At 36.0% G+C, this 23207-nt stretch overlaps 1 protein-coding gene across 6 annotated transcripts in view; it reads right to left on the bottom strand.

The window, feature by feature from the left end:
- LOC112045005 (uncharacterized) overlaps positions 1 to 23207 on the bottom strand; it is a 223345-nt gene that overhangs the window by 133140 nt on the left and 66998 nt on the right. Inside the window, exon 1 of one of the 6 annotated variants that reach the window (XM_052887314.1) lies at positions 13400 to 13644. The exons of the other annotated variants lie outside the window; for them this stretch is intronic. The gene's annotated coding sequence lies outside the window, so the exon portion shown is untranslated. Of the gene's footprint in view, positions 1 to 13399; positions 13645 to 23207 lie in introns of those variants that run through there. 6 annotated transcript variants of the gene reach the window in all.

Genomic DNA, 23207 nt, shown 5'->3' with positions numbered 1-23207 from the left:
ACCACCTTAAGGGTTGAATTTTAAAAATTCTTTAATCACGTTATGTTTCGTATTTTTTATGATTTATAAACGAATTTTTAAAACTGTAACTCTAAAAATGAAGTACTTTCCATACAAACTTTCAACCTCTATTTCAACCCCTTCTACTTTTATTTTAGGGTTAAAAAGTAGCCTATGTTTTGCTCAAAGGTCTCATTTATCATTATACTAAAACTCATCTTTATCGGTTCAGCCGTTTAGCAGTGAAAAGGTAACAGACAGACAGACATACAGAATTACTTTCGCATTTATAATATTAGTATAGATATTTTGTATAAAATAACCGCTTAAAACTGAAATTATACAAATACAAATACTTACATTTTATTTCTTAAATGTTGGTTTTTTTTAAGTAGTTAGGTTGGTTTAGTACTAGTTAGTAGTAAGTGGTTTTTTTTAAGTTAGTAATCTAGTTTTTAAGTAGTTTTAAAAGAAAGAAAACTCATAAACCGCTATAGGTGACGTCAATTGTACTTTCACAACGGTGACTTCGGGCGCACGCACCGTGTTTTTATTATTTCCAAAAAATAGTCAACACAGAAAATATAACAGGAAAACGTAAACAAAAAAAATAAAAGGAAAATATAAAATAATAGACATCAGAAAAGAAATCATTTGTAGAAACTAGTATGTAATTAGACCATTAAAAGAAATAACAAAACTAAACAAAATAACAAAAAAAATAACATCTTGTTGTTAAAAGTAAAGTAAGTCATCAAATATTATCATTGTTGGGGGGGAGGGTTTCCATATTAATTAAAGCCGTTTCTGAAAGTACCACGGGGAAGAACTGTTTGAAAAAAAAAAAGTTAATGCTTCACTGTAGCACCTTTTTCAAAGTGAGCAGAAGGTAGCACGTACGATGTTATTTTTTGCTTTTTAATTTATTTTCTGATTTTAAAGTCGGTTCAATATTTTTATGAACATTTTGGACTAACACTTCTATAGGTATGTTTAGGCAATCTAACAAAAATATATTGTGAAAGCTACAATATTTCACCATATTTTACGAGCATGTTATCTACTTACGTTTTCTTACCCTTTCGCCAGGAGTAAATAACTTTACGTACATATTTATGTAGGTTAAAACGGCTCGCGGCGATGCATGTTTGTGATCCCTGACTTGTTTACTGTACATTATTATATTTGCTACCTTCGCTTGTACATATAAATTGAAAATGTATATCTTATATATATCTATCTCTATTTAAACGGGCAATTATTGTAATTTATATATATTTTGTGATTTTGGAAAATGGTACGTACTTTGAAAAAGAAAACTGTATTATATAGATATATATCTATATGTTTAGATAGATATATATAAATTCGCTTTTTAATTTTATCTACATTAAGTAGGCGCATGCGTAAATTTCTTTAGAAAAGCGACAATTAGAAAATGAATAGCGCAGTTTTTTATACTTTTACTCTTCTACTCAGAGAATAAGAACAGGGAAAGACCGATTATCAAAATTTTAAATCTATAGGTTTATCTGTTGGCGGTACCTAAGCTCTGGATCAACTAAATTAATTTCACAGTATTGTCAAAGGAAGATTATTAAAACTTGTAATATTACAAGCTTTAATACGTAAAGATGAAAGGAATAAACAATCATTAAGGAAAAACAACAGAACGTTTATACAAATACAGTGTAAACTCAAGGCAACGTCACTCGATTTAACGATAAACTTGTTAGAGCGTCCACATCACATGGCTTTGATTAGTTTAGCTTGCCTTCCATAAAATGACATTAAACTCGCTCATAATAACGACAACAATTAAGAAATGAAAATTACTTTAAAATAGTGTAAAATTCGCAGCTGTGTACGTTCTTTTGTCGCCTTATTATCCTGGCCCGTAATAGTCTCGACTGTCATACATTATGCAAAATAGCCTTTTTTGAAGGAATTCGTTCTTCTTTTCGATTTCGATTGCACAATGCACCTGCACGTGTAGACTGTTGTTGACCATGACTAATAAATAGAAGTCGTGAAATTATCGATGAAAAAATTTTACTCATATACATTTTTCTTTTTCCATATAACGACAACTCTCTATAACGTAACTATATAAAATGTACACCGTACAGTCCCTTTAGTGTCGTTATGTAGAGTTACGCTAATTACAATTAGTGTATAACAATTTAATTTATTCCCGTATTCCCACGGGAACGGGAACTATGTGACTGAAACCGCAGGGTGTCTGTTAGTCTTCAACAATTTTAAAATAACAAGTAAGTGACGAAAAAATATAAACAAAACTTTGCTTTTATTAGACTAATGAAAGAAAGCAATAATTTGCATAATGTAACTCGGAAAGTAGCTAATACCAAAGTTTATAATCAAGGGAAAGCCAAGTTTCATAACGTTGGAAAAGAAATGAAAACATCTTCCCTAAGGGACAACTGTATTTGTAGTTGGGAACTCAATTCTTTTCTTTATACGCAACTAGACGTAAATTCAAAAAAAAATCTACTAATTTTTGTTTAAAAAATGCACGTGTCAAAAAAATTATACCTAAATTAAGTAATTAAATTGAAAGTATCAAACTGAGTTATTCCAATATTATTTAAGTCTACATTCATTACCCAAACTCTAACAACAGTTTAACGACCTCAGACAAATTTATCTATACTAATATTATAAAGCTGAAGAGTTTGTTTGTTTGATTGATTGAACGCGCTAATCTCAGGAACTACTGGTCCGATTAAAAAAAATTTTTCAGTGTTAGATAGCCCATTTATCGAGGCAGGCTATAGGTTATATAATATTATCCCCGTATTCCTACGGGAACGGAAACCACGCGAGTGAAACCGCGCGGCGTCAGCGTTTTGTTAATAAACTGAAATTTATTTTACATCTAAGATAAAATACTAAGAGCTTGTATATCACTGAAAAAATATTCTTTCGATTTCTCTTTGTAATGTCGTTTACGGTATCTCGTTGTCGTCCTAAATTTGATCTACATCAAATAATATCATCTTCATCCAAAATTTAATTACGCGATTTGATAGCTTAAGTATCAAAGAAGAAAAATATTATTATATTATAGATATAAATAAGTTTATTTTTTTCTAATAATATGGACCAACAGATTTTTTAATGCCGTGATAGCCCAGTGGATATGACCTATGCCTCCGATTTCAGAGGGTGTGGGTTCGAATCCGGTCCGGGGCATGCACCTCCAACATTTCAATTGTGTGCAATTTAAGAAATTAAATATCACGTGTCTTAATCGGTGAAGGGAAAACATCGTGAGGAAACCTGCATATCAGAGAATTATCTTAATTCTCTGCGTGTGAAGTCTGCCAATCCGCATTGGGCCAGCGTGGTGGACTATTGGTCTAACCCCTCTCATTCTGAGAGGAGACTCGAGCTCAGCAGTGAGCCGAATATGGGTTGATAATGATGATGATGATGAAACTCTAACTTCCAAAAAAAGATTTGACCTTTTTCATGATTATTATTATTTTTCTTGCCAAATTGTATATTATTAATTTAAAATTGTATGTTTTGATTCAGCAAACATAATAGTATGAACGTAGTTTTTGTAACACTAATACTATAAAGGCGAAAGATTGTGTGTATGTGTGTGTGTGTGTTTGTATGTTTGTTCCGCCATTACGCTGCGGCTACCGATGCGATTTGAAATTGAAATAGATTTTACTCTGGATTAACAAATAGTCTACTTTTCACCCCGGTAAAAATCATGGTTCCCGTGGGATTTGTGAAAAACTGAATTCCACGCAGACGAAGTCACGAGCATCCGCTAGTAGGTATATGTATAAAGCAATTTTGTTGAAAGCCAGGGTTCAAGTTAAATCTCTAGTCAGCGATTTCTATGTGATTTTCTACAACACAAGGTTTATCCTCAAGAGAAATAGAAAAAAAACGGAAAAGGTTTCTTCCCTTCCGTGCATAAAATATCATTGTTAAATATATAATAGTTTTAAGAGAAGTAGTATATAGAACCTTACTCGTTTGTTTAGGCTTTAGGTTACCGGTTTGTTTTCCAGTAGGTAGAGGTCAACTAAAGGTTATAATAATGTTAACTAGGCTTATTGCCTACCGGTAACCACCCTTTAAATTTTCTCTACTGTAGATCATTTCATGTGATTTTAGTCTCTCTATTTCACCTGATTTTAGTGACGATGCAGTCTAAATTGGCAGGTTTTGTATAAAAATGTAGTTTAAAATGTATAACCAGTGGCGTGCATAAGGTTGTCGATCAGGGTATGCGCTTGTAAGAAAAAATAACCAAACTGGGAAAATCTGCATAATTATAATAATTATTAAGAAAAATATCTGTTAGGGTATGCATCTATGACGTGCAATCCACTGTGTATAACATTAAAAAAATTAAAGTTCTTTATTATATATTAATACTGGTAACTCTAGAATATTCTATAGCTTAACGATAAAGGGGTCGTTCTTATCAACGAGGGGTCGTGGTTCGATCCCCGTCTGCTGTACTATTATGCCTATTAACCACTTCTTCTACAGTCTTTTCCGACTAGTTCAGGGGAGATGGGAATATAGGTCATTTTTAAAAGATACCTAAGGCATATATTCTTTTAATAAATAAAATAATAAAATAAATTTGTAGGAAACCTTATGTACCTACCTTATACTACTTGTTATGTCCAATTTTGATGCCCAAATATGAATAAAAGTATTTAGTACACTTTTACATTAGAATGTTAAATTAAAGTTAATATACGTTTTAATTAAAATTTATTTATAACACCAAACATTTACACTACATATTTAAATTTGTTTATTTTATATGTTATATTTTATTTGAAATTTATAGTATTACTTTTAATATGAAAATTAAGTTAATAACACCAAATATAGAAACTGCACATTTAAATTTAAAATTGCTTATTATTTTTTTATTTTATATGACCACTTAAATATTTACACTGCATATTTTTATTTTATAATTAATTTTACTTTTACTTAAATTTCATTTGATATCCAAGTTTTGATTTGAAGTCACAACACTATTTAATGAAATCATTTACAACACCAAATATTTACACTACACATTACAATTAATATTTATTTCACTGTTATTATCTGTGCGAAATGTATATGACCATTACAACAGTTGTATAACTATTGTAAAACAGTAATATAAACACTATAACACAGCTTTACAACCACTTTAGAACAACAGTTCTAAAAACATATACAGTAAAAGCTCCTTATTCACGTTTTCACTTTTCGCCGATTGAAAAATTGCGTCTCAACTCCTATATTTGCTGCTAAATATTTCGTTATTCGCGGATCTAACTGTCGAAACTGACGTAAAATCTGCAAATTAAAACTTTAACTTGCAAACCTGTTGCCGAAATTGCGAATAAATGATTGCTACTGCTTAAAATCACTCTGAATAGAAAGAAGCTTTTAAAAAATGTCAAGCAAGATAATTTTAAAAATTCTTCAAACCATTGTCTAAGACTGCAGATATTAATTAATCAATAACTTCAAATAATTGTTTTTCCTTTACATATTTGTTTTTTATTTTGTCACCCAAGAACGTATCTCATAGAATCCCATATAAAATACCATTCCATATTCACGCTTTCTGTATTCGCAACACATTTAGTGATCGTATCCCTCCGAATAATGAGCTTTTACTGTACACACAAAATTGTTTTACAACCACTGTAACTAACACTGTTAGCTGTTAAGTCCAACGCATAGGTCACCTCGTAAGCGCGCGCTCTCCGCGACTGAGGTAGTGAAGGCTGTCATTGGCAATACACCATTGAAAAGCTATAGTGCTTTGCTTTCCTTTCATACAATAATGTCTTTCAGCTGAAATTCTCGTGGTTATTTCCACATTTCCAATTGGAGTTCTTTGTGTATTTTGTACCGACTTCGATTATGAAGTTATTAATTAATACATTATGTTTGTAGATAAAACAGGTGATATTTTATGAGTAAACTAATAATGATAAATAATCACTGCATATAAATAATATGATGAGTCTTTGACTTTAAGTTTAAGTTTTTCGTATTTAACTGTTTAAGTAAAGTTTGATTAAATAGTTAAATCCGATGTTTTCTGTAATGCATAGTTATTTACACGATACTAAACACAATCAAGCTTATTTTTGTTAGTCTATCTTTTTGTTTGTCTGGGGTAATTTCTGTAACATGAACCGATTTAAATGGGAGTTTTACTGCTAGATAGAAAAGCAACATACTACTTTTTATACTGGGAAAATCCACGCTTTCCGTGGTATTTGAAACTGATCTGTAAGAACTGAACTGAACTATCAGAGCAAAACTTTTGTATATACAAACCGCGTTCAAATGCCCGTCAACTTTAATCATAATAGTCTTATGTGCTTATTATTATAATTATATAAGCAACCATAATATCGAAGCAGAACACAGCATTGCTGCTTGGTGATAAAATAAGTAGGCGATATTGTATTTGTACGAAAAGCTTTGGCATAAAGCTCTACGAGTATTTACTATTAGAACATACACACACATATCCAATGGGCTATTACAATTCATACAATAAATATTATATGAATATCCCAGTGATAGCCCAGTAGATAGCCCCTATGCCTCCGATTCCGGAGGGCGTAGGTTCGAATCCGGTCCGGGGCACGCACCTCCAACATTTCAGTAATGTTCATTTTAAGAAATTAACTATCACGTCTCTCAAACGGTGAAGCTTCATAATTCTCTGCGTGTGTGAAGTCTGCCAATTCGCATTGGGCCAGCGTGGTGGATCTCCATTCTTGGAGCCGTGAACCGAATATGGGTTGATAATGACGATACACATAAAGTTACATAAATAATCCCTTCTTCAGTAGGTAAAAAAGCGGTGACCACACATTGCATTCGTAAGCCAGAAAAACTAGGTTACAGCCGTGTCATCGCATGCAATGAAAGAGCAGCTCAATGACTCTGCCAACCGAGCGGTAATTCTAAAGTATGCACTAATTAATGGGCACTTGCCATTTCATCATTTGACTGAAACTGCAATTTTCATTTCATTTTTACATTAATTAACTGGATCGTTGGTTCAGACGTTTGTGGCTTCGGATCTTAAGGTATAAAATTCATAAAAAAATATATAAACCCCGACGCACTATAAAGGGACTGGGCTTAAATGCGAGAATTTTTGGGATTCAGCTTCGGGCCTTGCCGGCCTATTCACTAACTTTGGTATATATAGCTACCTAATATACTAATTAACACCAATTTCATAACAAAAAATAAAAAAAAATATATCCACTACCTTTTTCTACCTTTTTCTTTCTATAGACATGGCTATGGCTTACTGATTACTATTATGATCAGTTATCATTAAACACATAGTGAAAACGAAATCACGTGACTTGAGAATTACTTACTAACATTACATGATTGGTAAGTTTCATTTGCTTCCACTAAAATTACTCACAGTTAGTGAATAGACCTGCTGATTCTAGTTGAATGAGCTTTTGAGATTGTTATACCAGCCACTAAACATCCAATAAACTCGCGGTCTTGCAGCGCAAACGGCTGGACATCCGACAAAACGCGACCAACACTTGATTAGTTTTATTGGATGTCCTGCCGTTAGCGCTGCAAGCACATGGGTTTAATGGATGGTGAGTGGCTGGCATAAGAAGTCATCAAGTGACAAAACGTCTCAACATACAGACAGAAAGAAGTGCAATCAAGTGATCTTTTAAGATTCGGTTTTTCCCTCAGAGAACCCTAAAAAATTATAACAATGGAATATGTATATCTATATCTATCCAACAAAACCATCTTCTATTTTAAACTCAATTGCATGCATGTATATCTAACGTCACTCGGCCTCGAATACTTGTGACAGTTATATTGTTCTGACCTAGCCTATTTTCTAACAACGCCATTTTGAAATATGGAATGGAATATGTATTTTTAATTACTGGAATGTAGGTGCTTATGATTGTAAATAGAATTGAATCTTCTTTACATACTACATTTAGTACAAGCTTTTGTTTAACACTTTCGCTGCGGCACTGACTTTTCTGTACTTTCCTCTAGTACGGTACGAGGTACGCTCTTGAACTCACTAGACGTACAAGGTCAATTGACCTCGTACCGCAGCGAACGTGTTAAGCACTGTTAGTAGGTATAAGTCAAAGACTCGACCATTTTGCCCCAAGATGAGGTAAAAAGGGTGAGTTTGTGCCAGAAAGCAGACAACACCTAGTGACACCAAGTGTTGTCTGTCTTCTGGCACCAGGTGACGAAGAAGAGTAGGTGTAGAAGCGAAATACCTACCACTTTTTACTTGGACTTGAAATTTAAAAAAATTGTGCATCTTGGGTAATCCCAAATATGCAAAAATGGTTAATGGTAACGTCAAATTAAAAATATTATGTTTAACTTTCCTTGTTACAATAGGTTCATTAACAAGTAAGCTGCCTTTTAGTTAGACACAGATAATGCAATGATTTTGTCAAAGGGATACAAATTATATATAATTAACAGGTAATTTAACTTATTAGGCAAATATAGATTACTTTATTCGTACGGTTGTCGTATGAATAGTCACATAGTAGTATGTACACTACTAGGGGAATGCTCGCAACAGTACGTTCGTAACAAAAAGCTGTAATAAAGAACTGCCGTTGTGTAAAAACTTTTAGTTACTAAAAGCTCGAGTTTAAACACTACGTCGTTACAAATAGGCACGATAAGGCACAAAGCAAAACTGTGGATGTAAATTAGAGAGCTCCGTAAAGTGACGCAGATGTGTGGAGGCCCTTTGTCCCGTGCAGGCTCACCTTTTGCAACTAATTATACATTCATGTAGTCGCTCAGTACTGTTCATTCTTGTTTTCACAATAGAACTGAAAAGATTCGAGGGATTTAACCCTTACGCTTTGACTGAAGACAATCTGACTTTCGCCTTTAGAACGTTTGCTTAATTCTGTTCGCGCTTCGTTTAAACTTTATGAGGAAATACGAGTAACTTTTAATACCTCAATCGCCTTTTTAACGATTATTGAAACAGTTTATTTATAACTCAAGCCGTGGTAGCCCAGTGGATATAACCTCTGCCTCTGATTCTGCAAGGGTGTGGGTTCGCATCCGGTCCGGGACATGCACCTCCAACTTTTTTAGTTGAGCGCATTTGACTCAAACGGTGAAGGAAAACATCGTGAGGAAACCTGCATACCTGAGAATTTTCTTAATTCTCTGCGTGTGTAAAGACTGCCAATCCGCATTGGGCCCGCGTGGCCTAACCCCTCTCATTCTGAGAGGAGACTCGAGCTTAGCAGTGCCGAATTAGCCGAATATGGGTTGATAATGACCTATAACTCTGGGTTCGAATACAGGGCGTGCGATTTTTTACTTTATTGAATGACAAGCTAGCCCTGTCTGCGATCTCACCTAATGTAAGTGACGATGCAGTAGAAGAATGCTAAAACGTAGAAGAAGTAAAAGTTTAATATTTCCATACTTAAGGTGGTTTCGACACGGCATCGTATGCTAAATCGCTTGGCGGTACGTCTTTTTCCTTTAGTGTGGTAACTAGCCACGGTCGACGTCTACCAGCAGACCAACGAATAATGTCAGCCACTGACGATCAACTAATCTCACATGCCTGCACCTGCAGCGCTAACGGCTTGACATCCGATAAAACTAATCGTGTGTTGGTCGCAATGTGACATCATGCCGATTGCGACTAACACACAATCAGTTTTATCAAACGTCAAGCCGTTAGCACTGCAGGCACGTGAGATTACTTGATCATCAGTGGCTGACATAATGCTTCTATTTTGAAAGCCAAAAGTGAAATAGCACCTTCTATATAGGCGCGGTATACTAAAACACGTTAAAATTTAAAAAGAACCCTAAATTTAAAATTTACAAAATTTCTTATTAATTAAAGTAATGGGAAGAATTTAATTATGTTTGTGAAAATATTGAACACTGTACACGTAGCACAACATATTCTGTAAACGGAAGTTTCACGAGCCAATGTATGTAATTAGTGGTTTATTAAATTCTTATGTCGCCTTTATAGAACGAGAGACTGCGGTAGCTAGATTCACCTCATTTTATTTATTTTATTTATTATTCTACAAAAAACACATTTCAATTAAGGCTAACCATAGTGCAACACTAACCACAATTGGTTTTACTGGGTTGGGGTACACACTGGTTATTATGAAATTGAGAGTTTTCAGCCAATAGCCAAATAGCCAAAGCCAGACTTAGGGGAGCAAGGTAGCCGAGTATGGTGAAGTGGAATTATGACACTGTAGTATCTTTGGTATAGACAGTGGATATGACCTCTGTCTACGATTCCGGAAGGTCTAGGTTCGAATCCGGGCCGGGGCATGCATCTCCAATTTTTCAGTTATGTGCATTTTAATAAATTAAATATCACATCTCTCGAACGGTGTAGGAAAACATCATGAGGAAACCTGCATACCTGACAATTTTCTAAATTCTATACGTGTGTGAAGTCTGCCAATCCGCATTGCGCCAGCGTGATGAACCCCTCTCATTCTGAAAGGAGACTCGAGCTAAGCAGTGAACGGTTTTTGGATTTGAAAGGTTTAGCAAACTAAAATGGCAGTGGGTGGGCCATATTTGTTGCAGAACAGATGGCCGTAAGTGTGGTAGACGTGTGCAAGCGCACTGTTGGACGCCCTCCAGCTAAATGGTCTGACTACATTAAGAAGATAGTGGGAAGTGACTGGATAAAGAAGGCGGAGGATCGTGGGTTGTGGCGCGCTCTCAAAATGGCCTATGTCCAGCCGTGGACGGGTGCAAGCTGATGATGTGGCTTTGGCTTATACCACGCTTCAAGGCTCTATTATATTCTCTATAATGATCCAACTTTAAAAAGCGTTTTTTTACAGGATAAAAGATTTGAAACCTTTAGCTTTAAGATAAACCTACGCTAAAGTTTAATCTTTATGTACATAGCAGTGTTTTTCGAATGGTTTCTGTGGAGCCAACTGACCAGTCACCGGAGACATGATTTTTATATTATACTGAGGGAAATATTTAAAAATGCTCTTAAAGCTTGAATGGTATGTACCCTTAAAACCAAAGCCCCAGCAGTCAATAATTACCTATTTATTGTAGCTGTGGAACTCTCGTTACTTTAATTTTAAGTTTTCAACTTTATCTATCATCATTAAGTAAATAATAACATTACCTATCTTTTCAAAAGTGCTTGTAAGTACTAATGTAGTGATTAGCCTAATTAAAAAACGAATTTTGACTTTTTGCGGAACCATAAGCTGTCAATTTTTCCACCTTCATTAAATGAAGTAGATCTGACTATTGCAGACTCTTATTCCACAATACATTGTCGCTTGGTCAGACGGTTCCGAAATTATCTTTAATAAAATGCAGAAAATACAAAGTTTCAGAAAAGAGTAAAGATTTCTTCGTCCAACTTTTTAATTATAATGTTTTCTTGGTTTCTTTTTTCAATATATGAAAAAGTTACAAGGACTTTGTACATATTCTGGATAAAGAAAAAGAATACCTAACAACTTCCTATCTCCAATCTTATATCTTATTAACCAACGCCCCGCGGTTCCGCGTAGTTTCCGATTCAGAAATAATACGACGGCCTCCGTGACGCAGTGGTATGCGCGGTGGATTTACAAGACGGAGGTCCTGGGTTCGATCCCCGGTTGGGCAGATTGAGATTTTCTTAATTTGTCCAGGTCTGGCTGGTGGGAGGCTTCGGCCGTGGCTAGTTACCACCCTACCGGCAAAGACGTACCGCCAAGCGACTTAGCGGTCCGGTACGATGCCGTGTAGAAACCGAAAGGGTTGTGGATTTTCATCCTCCTCCTAACAAATTAGCCCGCTTCCATCTTAGACTGCATCATCACTTACCATCAGGTGAGATTGTAAAAAAAAACAAAAAACGAGAATAAAACATAGCCTATGACACACACGAATAACGTGGCTTTCTAGTGGTAAAAGTATTTTCAAAAACGGTTCAGCAGATCCAGAGATTACCCCCTACAACACCACATACTTAACCTTTTTATAATATTAGCATAGATAGGTGTTATTGAGCCGTGATAGCCCAGTGGATATGATCTCTGCCCCCGATTCAGGAGGGTGTGGGTTCGAATCCGGTCCGGGGCAAGCACCTCCAAGGTTTCAGTTGTGTGCATTTTAAGAAATTAATTATCACGTGTCTCAAACGGTGAAGGAAAACATACCAGAGAATAATCTTAATTCTCTGCGTGTGTCAAGTCTGCCAATCCGCATTAGGCCAGCGTGGTGGACTATTGGCCTAACCCCTCTCATTCAGAGAGGAGACTCAAGCTCAGCAGTGAGCCGAATATGCGTTGATAACGACGACGACGTACTGATGATATATGATGATATTATACGATACTTATTGGTTTTTTTATACACAATGAGATACCGTTTCTAAAGCAGTAAAGATATTTCATAAAGGCTTCATATCTTTCACATACAGGATGTTAATATCAAAAATTTAGTATCGGATCTTTTGCGCGTGGGTGGATATTGTTTCCGATAATACTTTTTATAGCGAACATTCTTACATACTAAATTGTTCAAGACGATAAAAAGCGGTATGAAAATTTGATTATGTTAATATTTCGTATTCACAAAAAATACTAGCTTACTTATCCTACTAATATTATAAACGCGAAAGTTTGTATGGATGTATGGATGTTTGTTACTCTTTAACGCCGCTACTACTTAAGCGGAATGGAAATAGATTTTACTCTGGATTAATACATAGGCTGCTTTAATCCCGAAAAAGTTCATGGATTCCCGAGATTTGCGAAAACTGATGATTTTGATGGTATGAATGTTTGTTACTCTTTCACGCCTCGACTACTGAACCGAATTAGCTGAAAATTGGTATTGAGATATATTATAGCATGGATTAACACATAGGCTACTTTTTATCTCGGAAAAATTCATGGTTCCCGAGAAAAAAATTACGCCATTACCAAATAACAAAATGAGCGCCAATAAGACATTAGCGCTGCGTCTGGGGGACTTCTTTCATGAAAAGGATTTTACGATTTTGTTATTATAGCTTGAAAAACTTATATAAATAATAAAAAATATAAATTAAAACCTTAAAATTTAAATTTTATTTTTCAGTTGTTAAAGTGAATTAATATTATTTCTTTTTGAAAAAATAAATGTGTAATAATAGAGCCGAAATATGACCTCTGCTTTAGATTCGGAGAGCGAATTTACCTAGATTTTTTATTTATTTTTTAGGTAATCTTTGGCTACACAAAAAAAAATCATGCACTTAGGGATTAAATACTGGTAGGTACCTACCTATTATTATAGTTAAACAATGAAAAATTACCTTAAAAATGCACTGGAAAGCTCGTATAACCGCGCAAAACCACCAAAACTTTTATAATACCCTCACATTCATTAAACTAATTTATTCCCATCACTGTGGTCATTAAAAAAAAATGCCACACGTATTTTGCACTCGCAAAAGTGTCACAGCATAAATGTACAAGTATATATTATGACAGAGATTTATTTCACTTGGTGCCACAATAGTCACTTTATCCGTGTCATTTGGGAACATGACCGGTCTTACACACGTCACGTCAGCGGCGCGGTCTGACCGCGACTGACGCGCGGTTGGAACAAGGTGGAAACGTGGAAATGACCGGATATACCTATACATACAAGTGTAAAGGTAACGCGACGCATTATTCAGCGGCTTGTGAAAATTCAATGCGTATGCTGTAAATCCAGAGATTCGTGATAGCCTAGTTAATATGGCCTCTGCCTCCGATTCCGGAGGGCGTGGGTTCGAATCCGGTGGGCATGTACCATCAACTTTTCAGTTGTGTGCATTTTAAGAAATTAAATATCACGTGTCTCAAACAAGGAAAAACATCGTGAGGAAACCTGTACACCGGAGTATTTTCTTAATTCTCTGCGTGTGTGAAGTCTGCCAATCCGCATTGGGCCAGCGTGGTGGACTAATGGTCTAACCTCTTTCATTCTGAGAGGAGACTCGAGCTCAGTAATGCTGTAAATCAGTCCTATACTGTTGATCTAGTTAGTTAAAATAATTATGATAAAGTTTGATATTGAAATTCAAATAAATATCATGTTCTAAGGATTCGATATTACATCTATAGTATGTGATTCATTATTATCAGTCTATTTTACGCACTACAGAGTCAGCCCTCACTGCCAGCACTGCTAAGAGGATATGGACGGCCTCCGTGGCGCAGTGGTATGCGCGGTGGATTTACAAGACGGAGGTCCTGAGTTCGATTCCCGGCTGGGCAGATTGAGATTTTCTTAATTTGTCCAGGTCTGGCTGGTGGGAGGCTTCGGCCGTGGCTAGTTACCACCCTACCAGCAAAGACTTACCGCCAAGCGATTTAGCGTTCCGGTACGATGCCGTGTAGAAACCGAAAGGAGTGTGGATTTTCAACCTCGCCCTAACAAGTTATCCCGCTTCCATCTTAGATTGCATCATTACTTCACACATCATCAGGTGAGATTGTAGTCAAGGGCTAACTTGTAAAGAATAAAAAAAAAACAAAAGAGGTAGGTATCTAAGTAAAAGCGTGGTAAAGTTTATGAAAATTAAATACTTGTCAATTTCAATTTTAAATGAGACAAAGTAATGAGTTTTCTGAGAGATTGAACTCTCTTTAGAGCCCCATCAAGCTCGCGTATAAAAACAAACGACTCTTGATAGCCTTCACTCCGTATTTTCTAGAGAAAATGTTGTACATTTATTGAAAATCATAATTTTCTCTAAATTAAGTAGTACAAAAATGAAACACTTGATATATCAATACTAGCGCCCGCGACTTCATCCGCGTGGAATTTAGTTTTTCACAAATCCCTCGGGAACCATGGATTTTTCCGGGACAAAAAGTAGCCTATGTTATAACATATCTATGGTTCGGTAGTCGAGGCGTGAAGGAGTAACAAACAAAATGATCAGTTTTTGCAAATCTCGGGACACCATGGATTTTTTCGGGATAAGAAGTTGCCTATTCAGAGTAAAATATATTTCCATTCCAAATTACAGCCAAATCGCTTCAGTAGTAGTGGCGTTAAAGAGTAACAAACATCCAAACGAAAAAAATATAGCAATGATATGTTCTTTTAAAAAAAATATTATGCAAAATACATGATGAAATGTATGAAAGCCCAATCTATTACCTATAATTTGTCCATACCTTATTTGCTAGCTTTTTCTGGCAACTATCCCCTGCAAACCGAAAGATAGCGATGCTTGACAGAATTAGCAACGCGGCAGTACTTCTGAAGGGCCCTCTTACAAAAAACCTCACTACTCCTTTTAGTATAATTTAATTCATTTCATTGACAACCCTTGAAAAGCATTCCGGCCTCGGCAAAGAAGGCAAGAATTATTTAGTCCAACATTATACGCTCTTACTTCTACTTGGAAAGTAAAATACAATGTTTATACGAGTGCAATTCACAATGTAGGTCGAATAGGTCTCCAACCTTAGCATAGAGCTGCAATTGAGACAAGTGGGGTGTCATGTAATTATTGTTAGTAGTAGTTTACGGTCCGGTCCGGTCGGTTACGGTATATTTCGACCAACGCCTGGTCGAAATTCGACCACTAACTCATAAAGATATATGTTAGTGGCAATCTGTATAATCCAGTACCTATTCCGTAGTGTACAATAGGCTAGTTGACACTTTTTTAATGGTCTTAAATTGTTCATTATCGTTCTACTAGATTGAGAAAAAAATATCATGTTTTTTTTGACGTCATCATATTAGCCGATGGACGTCCACTTCAGGATATAGGCCATTTGTAGGGACTTCCAAACATCACGATACTGAGCCGCCTGCATCCAGCGAATCCCCCCGACTCACTTGATGTCGTCAGTCCGCCTAGTGGGGGGTCGACGAACACTGCGCTTACTAGCGCGGAGTCGCCATTCCATCACTTTGGAACCACAACGTAAATCGGCTCTTCGAACTATGTGCCCCGCCCATTGCCACTTCAGCTTGACGGTGACTTTGGTTCTTCTGCGGACCTCCTCATTTCTGATTCGATCACGCAGAGAAACTCCAGGCATAACTCGTTGCATCACCCGCTGTGTGACTCTGAGCCTTCTTATGAGGTCCATAGTTACTCTCTATGGTTCCGAAACTTAGTTTCGGAACCATAGAGAGTATTTTGTCGGACCTGGGCGATTTTGTCGCATGAGTTCGTTGGCTTTTCGTGGATGATAGCAAAATAAATAAATTGATGATGAACATGATGAACTTCCGCAAAGTAACGCCTGCTTCTATCCAATATTTAAAAAAAACTCGTATTAGAGGAGCGTGGAGACAATGATTATGAAGGAAGTTTATTTGTATTAAATTCATAAGTTACTAACTAAAGCCATAACGACGCACTAACTAAAAGACCACTGCAGCAAACAGTCAAGAGGCATCTCAAACTTATAATGACGAGGGTCGGAAGGATCATTTCACTACCAAGTTTGGGACAATCAAACAAGCTTTGAGGTGAATCTCTTTGATATGACATATTGACAGACTTAGTAATAGTTGCCTCGAGAAATAACATTGTAATTAATAAACTGATGGGATTTATTTTGATAGACTCGTCAATCTTCGGATAAATTATTTATTATTTGAAGAATCTTATCTTCTTCTATTCATCTTATCAGCCGATAGACGTCCAAAGGCTGGACGACTTTTAAGCTATCGTGATGTTTGGAAGTCCCTACAAAAGGCCTATGTCCTGCAGTAGACGTCCATCGGCTGATATGACGATGATGATTATGATAGCATACTCCTAATTTACTGCCTTCATCCCTATTGCTGACAGTAAATAAAATAGCAAATAAGTCCACTGAAGCACAAATTGACGAGGGTGCAAGGATAATTTTCCCTACAAGTATAAGATTACCAAAGCAAAGATGCTCTTTATAAATAAAGTCAAGATTTCGCTTTACTTTTATAAATTGGCACAATTTACATGTAAAGACTAGTAAAAAATTAACAATGATTACTTTTACATTTTCAAACAGATTAATTATTATTATTATCAATTGAATTAATAACATAATAACCTTATTCTGTTTTCAAAAATATATCGATATCAAAACACAAAAAAGCTTTTTTAATATTTTGTCCAGGTTAATTTTTGGAACAGCTGGATCGATTTTAAGGGGATTTTTAACTAAGAGGTGGAAAATGTTTCTTACCCTGGATAAATCAACGGTTCCTGTGGGATTTTTGTTAACTGAATTTCGAGGACAAAGACGTCTGCTAATAAATTATATTATTGTGACTCTACATAGAATAATTTCGTACTGAAATACATTATATTTGCGTCACTAAATTCCGTTTTCAGTAAGTTACAGTTATTAAGTGACGAACTTCCTGCAACCGACAACTTGCTTGTGAATAGAGTGTCCATAAAAATATTCGGACACAAGACGAAGTCTATAAAATCTAGATCATCTATACTAATATTCCAAAGAGGTAAAGTTTGTGGTATTGTGAAGATTACAAATGTGGCAAGAATGAGGAAGAAAAGCTCTAAAAATCAAAGTACAGCGACGGGCTCATAAATCTACCTCAAGCCTAATTATGAGGCTACCTCTTGGTAAGCCCGGAAACAAAGCCTTTGTTAAATATAAAATGTATGAGGATGATGATGAGGATAAAATAAACAAAAACTATACCAACATTTTTGCATGTAAATTGTAAAATGAAAACTAGAATACTAGTTTGTCCGTTTGCAGCAATTTAATCCTTAAACTCACAAACAAATCGACAATCGTTTCAATTATATTAAAACGGCCCCTGCATTCTGTAAAATTACAGCGATGTGACATCGCTCATTTCCATGGCAATTACCTTTTTAGTGACATTTTATTTTTGACATCCCATAGAAATAAAGTTCAAATTCTAATAAAACTTGTTAGATAGATGAGTATAAAATACTTAGCGACCCAGGACACAATCCATAAAAAAGCGGACTGATGGTGACAGTGGTGTATAATATTTATCTTGCCAAACTTTCCGGCCTTGAAGTTCGCATTTCAATTAGTTCCGTATTTATTTTGTCGTACCAAACTTTGGAAACTTAATAATTAATATTCGGGCCCCAAAACACTAATATAATAAGATTTCTTCTGTTATGGTGTTTACTTGACAAAGTATGGTTAATGGCAACGAACCCTTAATGCTATAGTCTGGCAAGTTTGTTGATGACAGTCCCATGATATGCGGGCGACGAAGGGAAAGACTGCGCGGGTGTAAAATCGTGCGTGCGGAAAAGTGAGGTGTGTCAATCGTGGATTTTTCATTTATCGCTACACGCTCCCGAGTGTTACAAAAGAAGTTGTCAAGCTATAGCTTTAATAGCTAGCTAGCTATTCTATATAACTAAGTTTTTATAACTCAACATTGAAAGTTTTAAATTCGTCTCTATCTCTCTCTACCCATAGTATCGTATTAGACAGAGAAAGTTAGAGAGGAATTCGAGACTAAAGAGTCATAAAATCACAGGTCACGGAATAGCGCTGTTGTTTTGCAATTTACGAGTGTTGTGAGATTCTAGAGTCGTCTAAACCCAATTGTTGTCAACAAATTGTCTCGTATCTATTGCAGGAAATACCATCATACTAGTTAGTGGCAAAGTTTTATTGCTCACATCCAGTCGACGGGCATGCGAAACGTTTCGCATTGACGTTTCTAAACGTCTTCGCCGGCGAAGACGAGGTCCCCGATATCTAACGTCACCCGGACGTGGGTTTTCTAATTTCATTTTTTTGATTCACTCAGGTCACGGTAACACCTTCCCCTTTCACAACCTTTGGGTCTCATCAGGCGATGCTTCTGCGCTCGTCCTAACCCCCCGGTGACGCCGTAGTGGTCCCACATGGAGCCATCGGCACTTACTCAACACTAGAAAAAAAATGACGTTTCTAATAAAACAATAGTTAAGTGATGAATGTCCTCTCAGAATACAGAAAAATAATGTCCCCTGTAGCTTTATGTTTTCTGACACGTTTTATGGCACAAATCATCAACTAAAAGACGGTCCAATACACACCCCCCGTATTGGATCGTCTTCTAGTTTCACGCGAACTTGGAGGGATTATAGTTAAATACATGCAAACTTAGAAGGAACACTGTTTATGCCTAAACCCTTACCCTTGTCTAAAAAGCTATATCACTTGACTCTACTTCTTTGCCCGTAGAGTTTGTCAATTTTGCTATTTATTTTTGTTGTTCCTTAGGAAAAGGGTTGTCGTGGCTTACAGCTTATTAGAAAAGTTGCATTTTCATGAATATTATTTGATTAATAATGGGGGTGCTATGGCGCTAGGGTCAAAAATTCAAACCGTCTGTCGGTTTAGTTTTCTGTATTAATGAAATTCCTTCAGTGTCAGAAGTTAAAGTAATTACTTCGTCAAATGATAACAATTAATTCAGAAATCATTAATTCTCTCGACATGACACTGTTCAGTGTGGCATGAGGCGTGTAACTAGTATGCTGTAATACCTCGATGACAGATGTAGGCCAGCTTATACTGTCACTTGAATCTATTGCTACATTATATAGGTATTACTAATTCGTAACGTTATTATTAGAACGTGAATTAGGTAGTTGCTCGTATCAAATTTAATATAAAACAAGATCAATTTCATAAAGTAAAAAACTAAATTTATAAATTACGTCAACCCATATACGGCTCACTGCTGAGCTCGAGTCTCCTCTCAGAATGAGAGGGATTAGGCCAATAGTCCACCACGCTGGCCCAATGCGGATTGGCAGACTTCACACACGCAGAGAATTAAGGTAATTCTCTGGTATGCAGGTTTCCTCATGAGGTTTTCCTTCACCGATTGAGACACGTGATATTTAATTTCTTAAAATGCACACAACTGAAAAGTTAGAGGTGCATGCCCCGGACCGGATTCGAACCTACACCCTCCGGAATCGGAGGCAGAGGTCATAGCCACTGGGCTATCACAGCTAAATAATAACGATAATAAACAATTTATGACCCTTTTAAAAAAATGTCAACTAGCCTATTATGGTTATCTACCTGAAACTTCTTAGAAGTTCAGTAGTATCTTAAACATGACCCAAAAAAGGTTAGACAGATTTTTGATTTATTTCAGTAATTTAAAAAAAAAGTTATTAGCAAGGCATCACATAAATAATAATATGGGAATATGCTAGAATAGCTTAGAATCCATACGTGGAAAACACTTATCATTAGCCAAAGAATGAAAAATGAAATTTAACTCTCGATTCGACTCGATAAATAAATAAAAATTTCATAAAAATAAATTCGTACGTCGTATTTCATCTTCCACTTTAGATGCCGTACCTATCTACTTCAAAATAAAGTTAAATTGTTATGGATTTACCATCATTTAATAACGAAATTCTGTTTGAAAATCTAAATTACTTCGCCTAATTTGATTTGAAATACCAACTCTTAGTACAATCTTCTTAACATTCAAGGTAATTCTCTTAGCAAAATGTTCCGAGAATACCAATATAATATTAAAATAAGCAATTAAGTTGAACTCAAAAATCTGTCTTTGTAATTTTGTAAATAACTTAATGTCTTTATGATTACACTAGCTGACGCCGCGGGGTTTAACCCGCGTGGTTCCCGTGCCCGTAGGAATACAGGGATAATATATAGCCTATAGCCTTCCTCGATAAATGGGCTATCTAGCACTGATTTTTCAAATCAGACTAGTAGTCCGTTAGATTAGGGCGTTCAAACAAACAAACTCTTCAGCTTTATAATATTAGTATAGATACTGGCTCGTTGGCCCAGTCTGCAACCTATATGTGGTTTCAGATCATGAGTTCGTGGGTTCGAATCCTGAGCCGGGCTATGAGGTAATGAATTTCCATTCTTCTAAGGAATTTTTAGCTTGGAGTTGGTAAAGTTACACCCCCGTCTTTGGAGTGTTGTGTGCAGTGGTTGTTAATGAATTTTACATTTATCACTCTAAGCCCGCCAACCCGTATTGGACTCGCGTGGTGAGTCTAAGCTCTAGATCCATCTCTTATAAGGAGGGAGGGTTGACCCTATAGTGGCCCGTTAAAAAGACTGATAATAATGAGAATTACGTCGCTATACCTGGTAGATACATTGCCTCGATTTTTTTTAATTTGGTACAGTGAATTTAACGTTAATTATTTCTGAAGTAGGTAATTAGATACTTCACCTTGGTAGAAATGGCTTTCTTTTATTACATAATTTGTTTTTAAACGAATTTCAAAAGGTCGTTACTTAGTTGACGTGCTTGTTTTCCCAAATAAAATTTTTCTTATCTTTGTGAATGTGTATTACTTAAAACCATTTTATTTATTTAGTCAAACAATAAAGTAATAATCATATTGGGGATATTCCCACGGGAATAGATTTTTGGAAATTATTATTAGGATAGCTAGCACAGAAAAATGGAGCAAATCGGTCATGAAATGGTATACAAGTCAAGGAGAAGAGCAAGGAGGAAACTTGTTAGGAGTAAGATAAAAATCCACACCCCTATAGGTTTCTACACGACATCGTACCGGAACGCTAAATCGCTTGGCGGTACGTCTTTCCCGGTAGGGTCGTAACTAGCCACGGCCGAAGCCTTCGTCCAGCCATAGATGGGCGGACGAAATAAGACGGGTGACAGGGGACAACATGGGCAAAATCTGCAAGGATTTGTCTTGTGTAATATATCTAATATATTACTTTACACAAATCTAGTGTATAATCTAAGTCCGTTTTAAATTTCAGCCAAATCCATTTAGTACTTTATGCGTGAAAGAGTAATAAACATGTTCAAAAAAGGGTCGTAAAATACGTAAACATAATATTTGAACAACAAAACTAGCTTCATTACTATACCTCTGGCGTCCCAAGGCTCCAAGTTTGCGACTCCTGAATATTTTATTACCCAAGGGTCAAACGAAATTTCACACACCTGCCCTTAAGAGGCCGTAACAAAATCTGTCGCGATGATTTTGTTTGTATGTAAAGAAGGTTGTAAAGTTTAGAGGTTTAGAGATTCTTAGCAAAATAGATTTCGAAAAAACTTTGTATGGCTGCTATTGCTACTTTTTGAATAGGTATTATGTACTTATCTAGAATGGCGAAGGATAGAGAAAAGTGGAGATCTTTAGGGGAGGCCTATGTCGAAGGGCAAGCTGCTAATGAATAAGAATTATGTATATACTTAAAAATGTAAATGTAACTAACCAGCAGGCTTATTTTTTTTTTTATTTATTTTATGTACTTATCTTAACAGAAATGAATAGGTACTTTGTAAAGTTAGTGATAATTAAATCCCAATTTAAAACACAGATACGCAGATTTGTAGATTAAAAAACTGAAATAAAATTAATGCGTTGTGATTGCTCTAGGTTCCCTATCTCTCTCTGATATAGATAGGATTGTCACGAAGCTATATGTGTGGTGAATAGAGACATTGATTCCTCATGATATCCCAAAGACAATATCAAAAAATTGCGTTTTATACTTAGACTAGCGGACGCCCGCGACTTCGTCCGCGTGGAATTCAGCTTTTCACAAATCCCGCGGGAACCATGGATTTTTCCGGGATAAAAAGTAGCCTATATGTTAATCCAGAGTAAAATCTATTTCTATTTCGAATTTCAGCCAAATCGCTTCAGTAGCCGCAGCGTAAAAGAGGAACAAACATACTTACACACTTACACACAATGTGTGATTACCCTACCACGGCTTAAACTCCATAATTGCCTATCTTATTTACACATGGTAAGAGCATTGGCTAACAAAATTCAAGCCTTCAGAAAATGAGACGTATTCGTAGCTCGTTCTATATCGAAATTGCATAACTTAACCCCTACTACTGAAACAGCTTGTGACTTATCTAGATTCGAGATCAACATGAGAGCACAGTAGCTCAGAAACGTAATTAACGTGAATATTTTATGTAATGAACGTTGAAACGTCCGGCCAAACGTAGCTCGGCGACTGGCATCATTTGACATTCAACTGGGACGGAGTTAGCCGACAAATTAGTACGTCAAATAGCAACGGTGAAATTGTAAAGGGAAATTACAATGCAATCATAATTATATTATTACGCAATGGAATATTCTCGACTAGGAT

This window comes from Bicyclus anynana, chromosome 19, assembly GCF_947172395.1.
Source record: "Bicyclus anynana chromosome 19, ilBicAnyn1.1, whole genome shotgun sequence".
Classification (NCBI taxonomy): Eukaryota; Metazoa; Arthropoda; class Insecta; order Lepidoptera; family Nymphalidae; genus Bicyclus; species Bicyclus anynana.
This window is presented reverse-complemented; position numbering and strand designations above follow the sequence as displayed.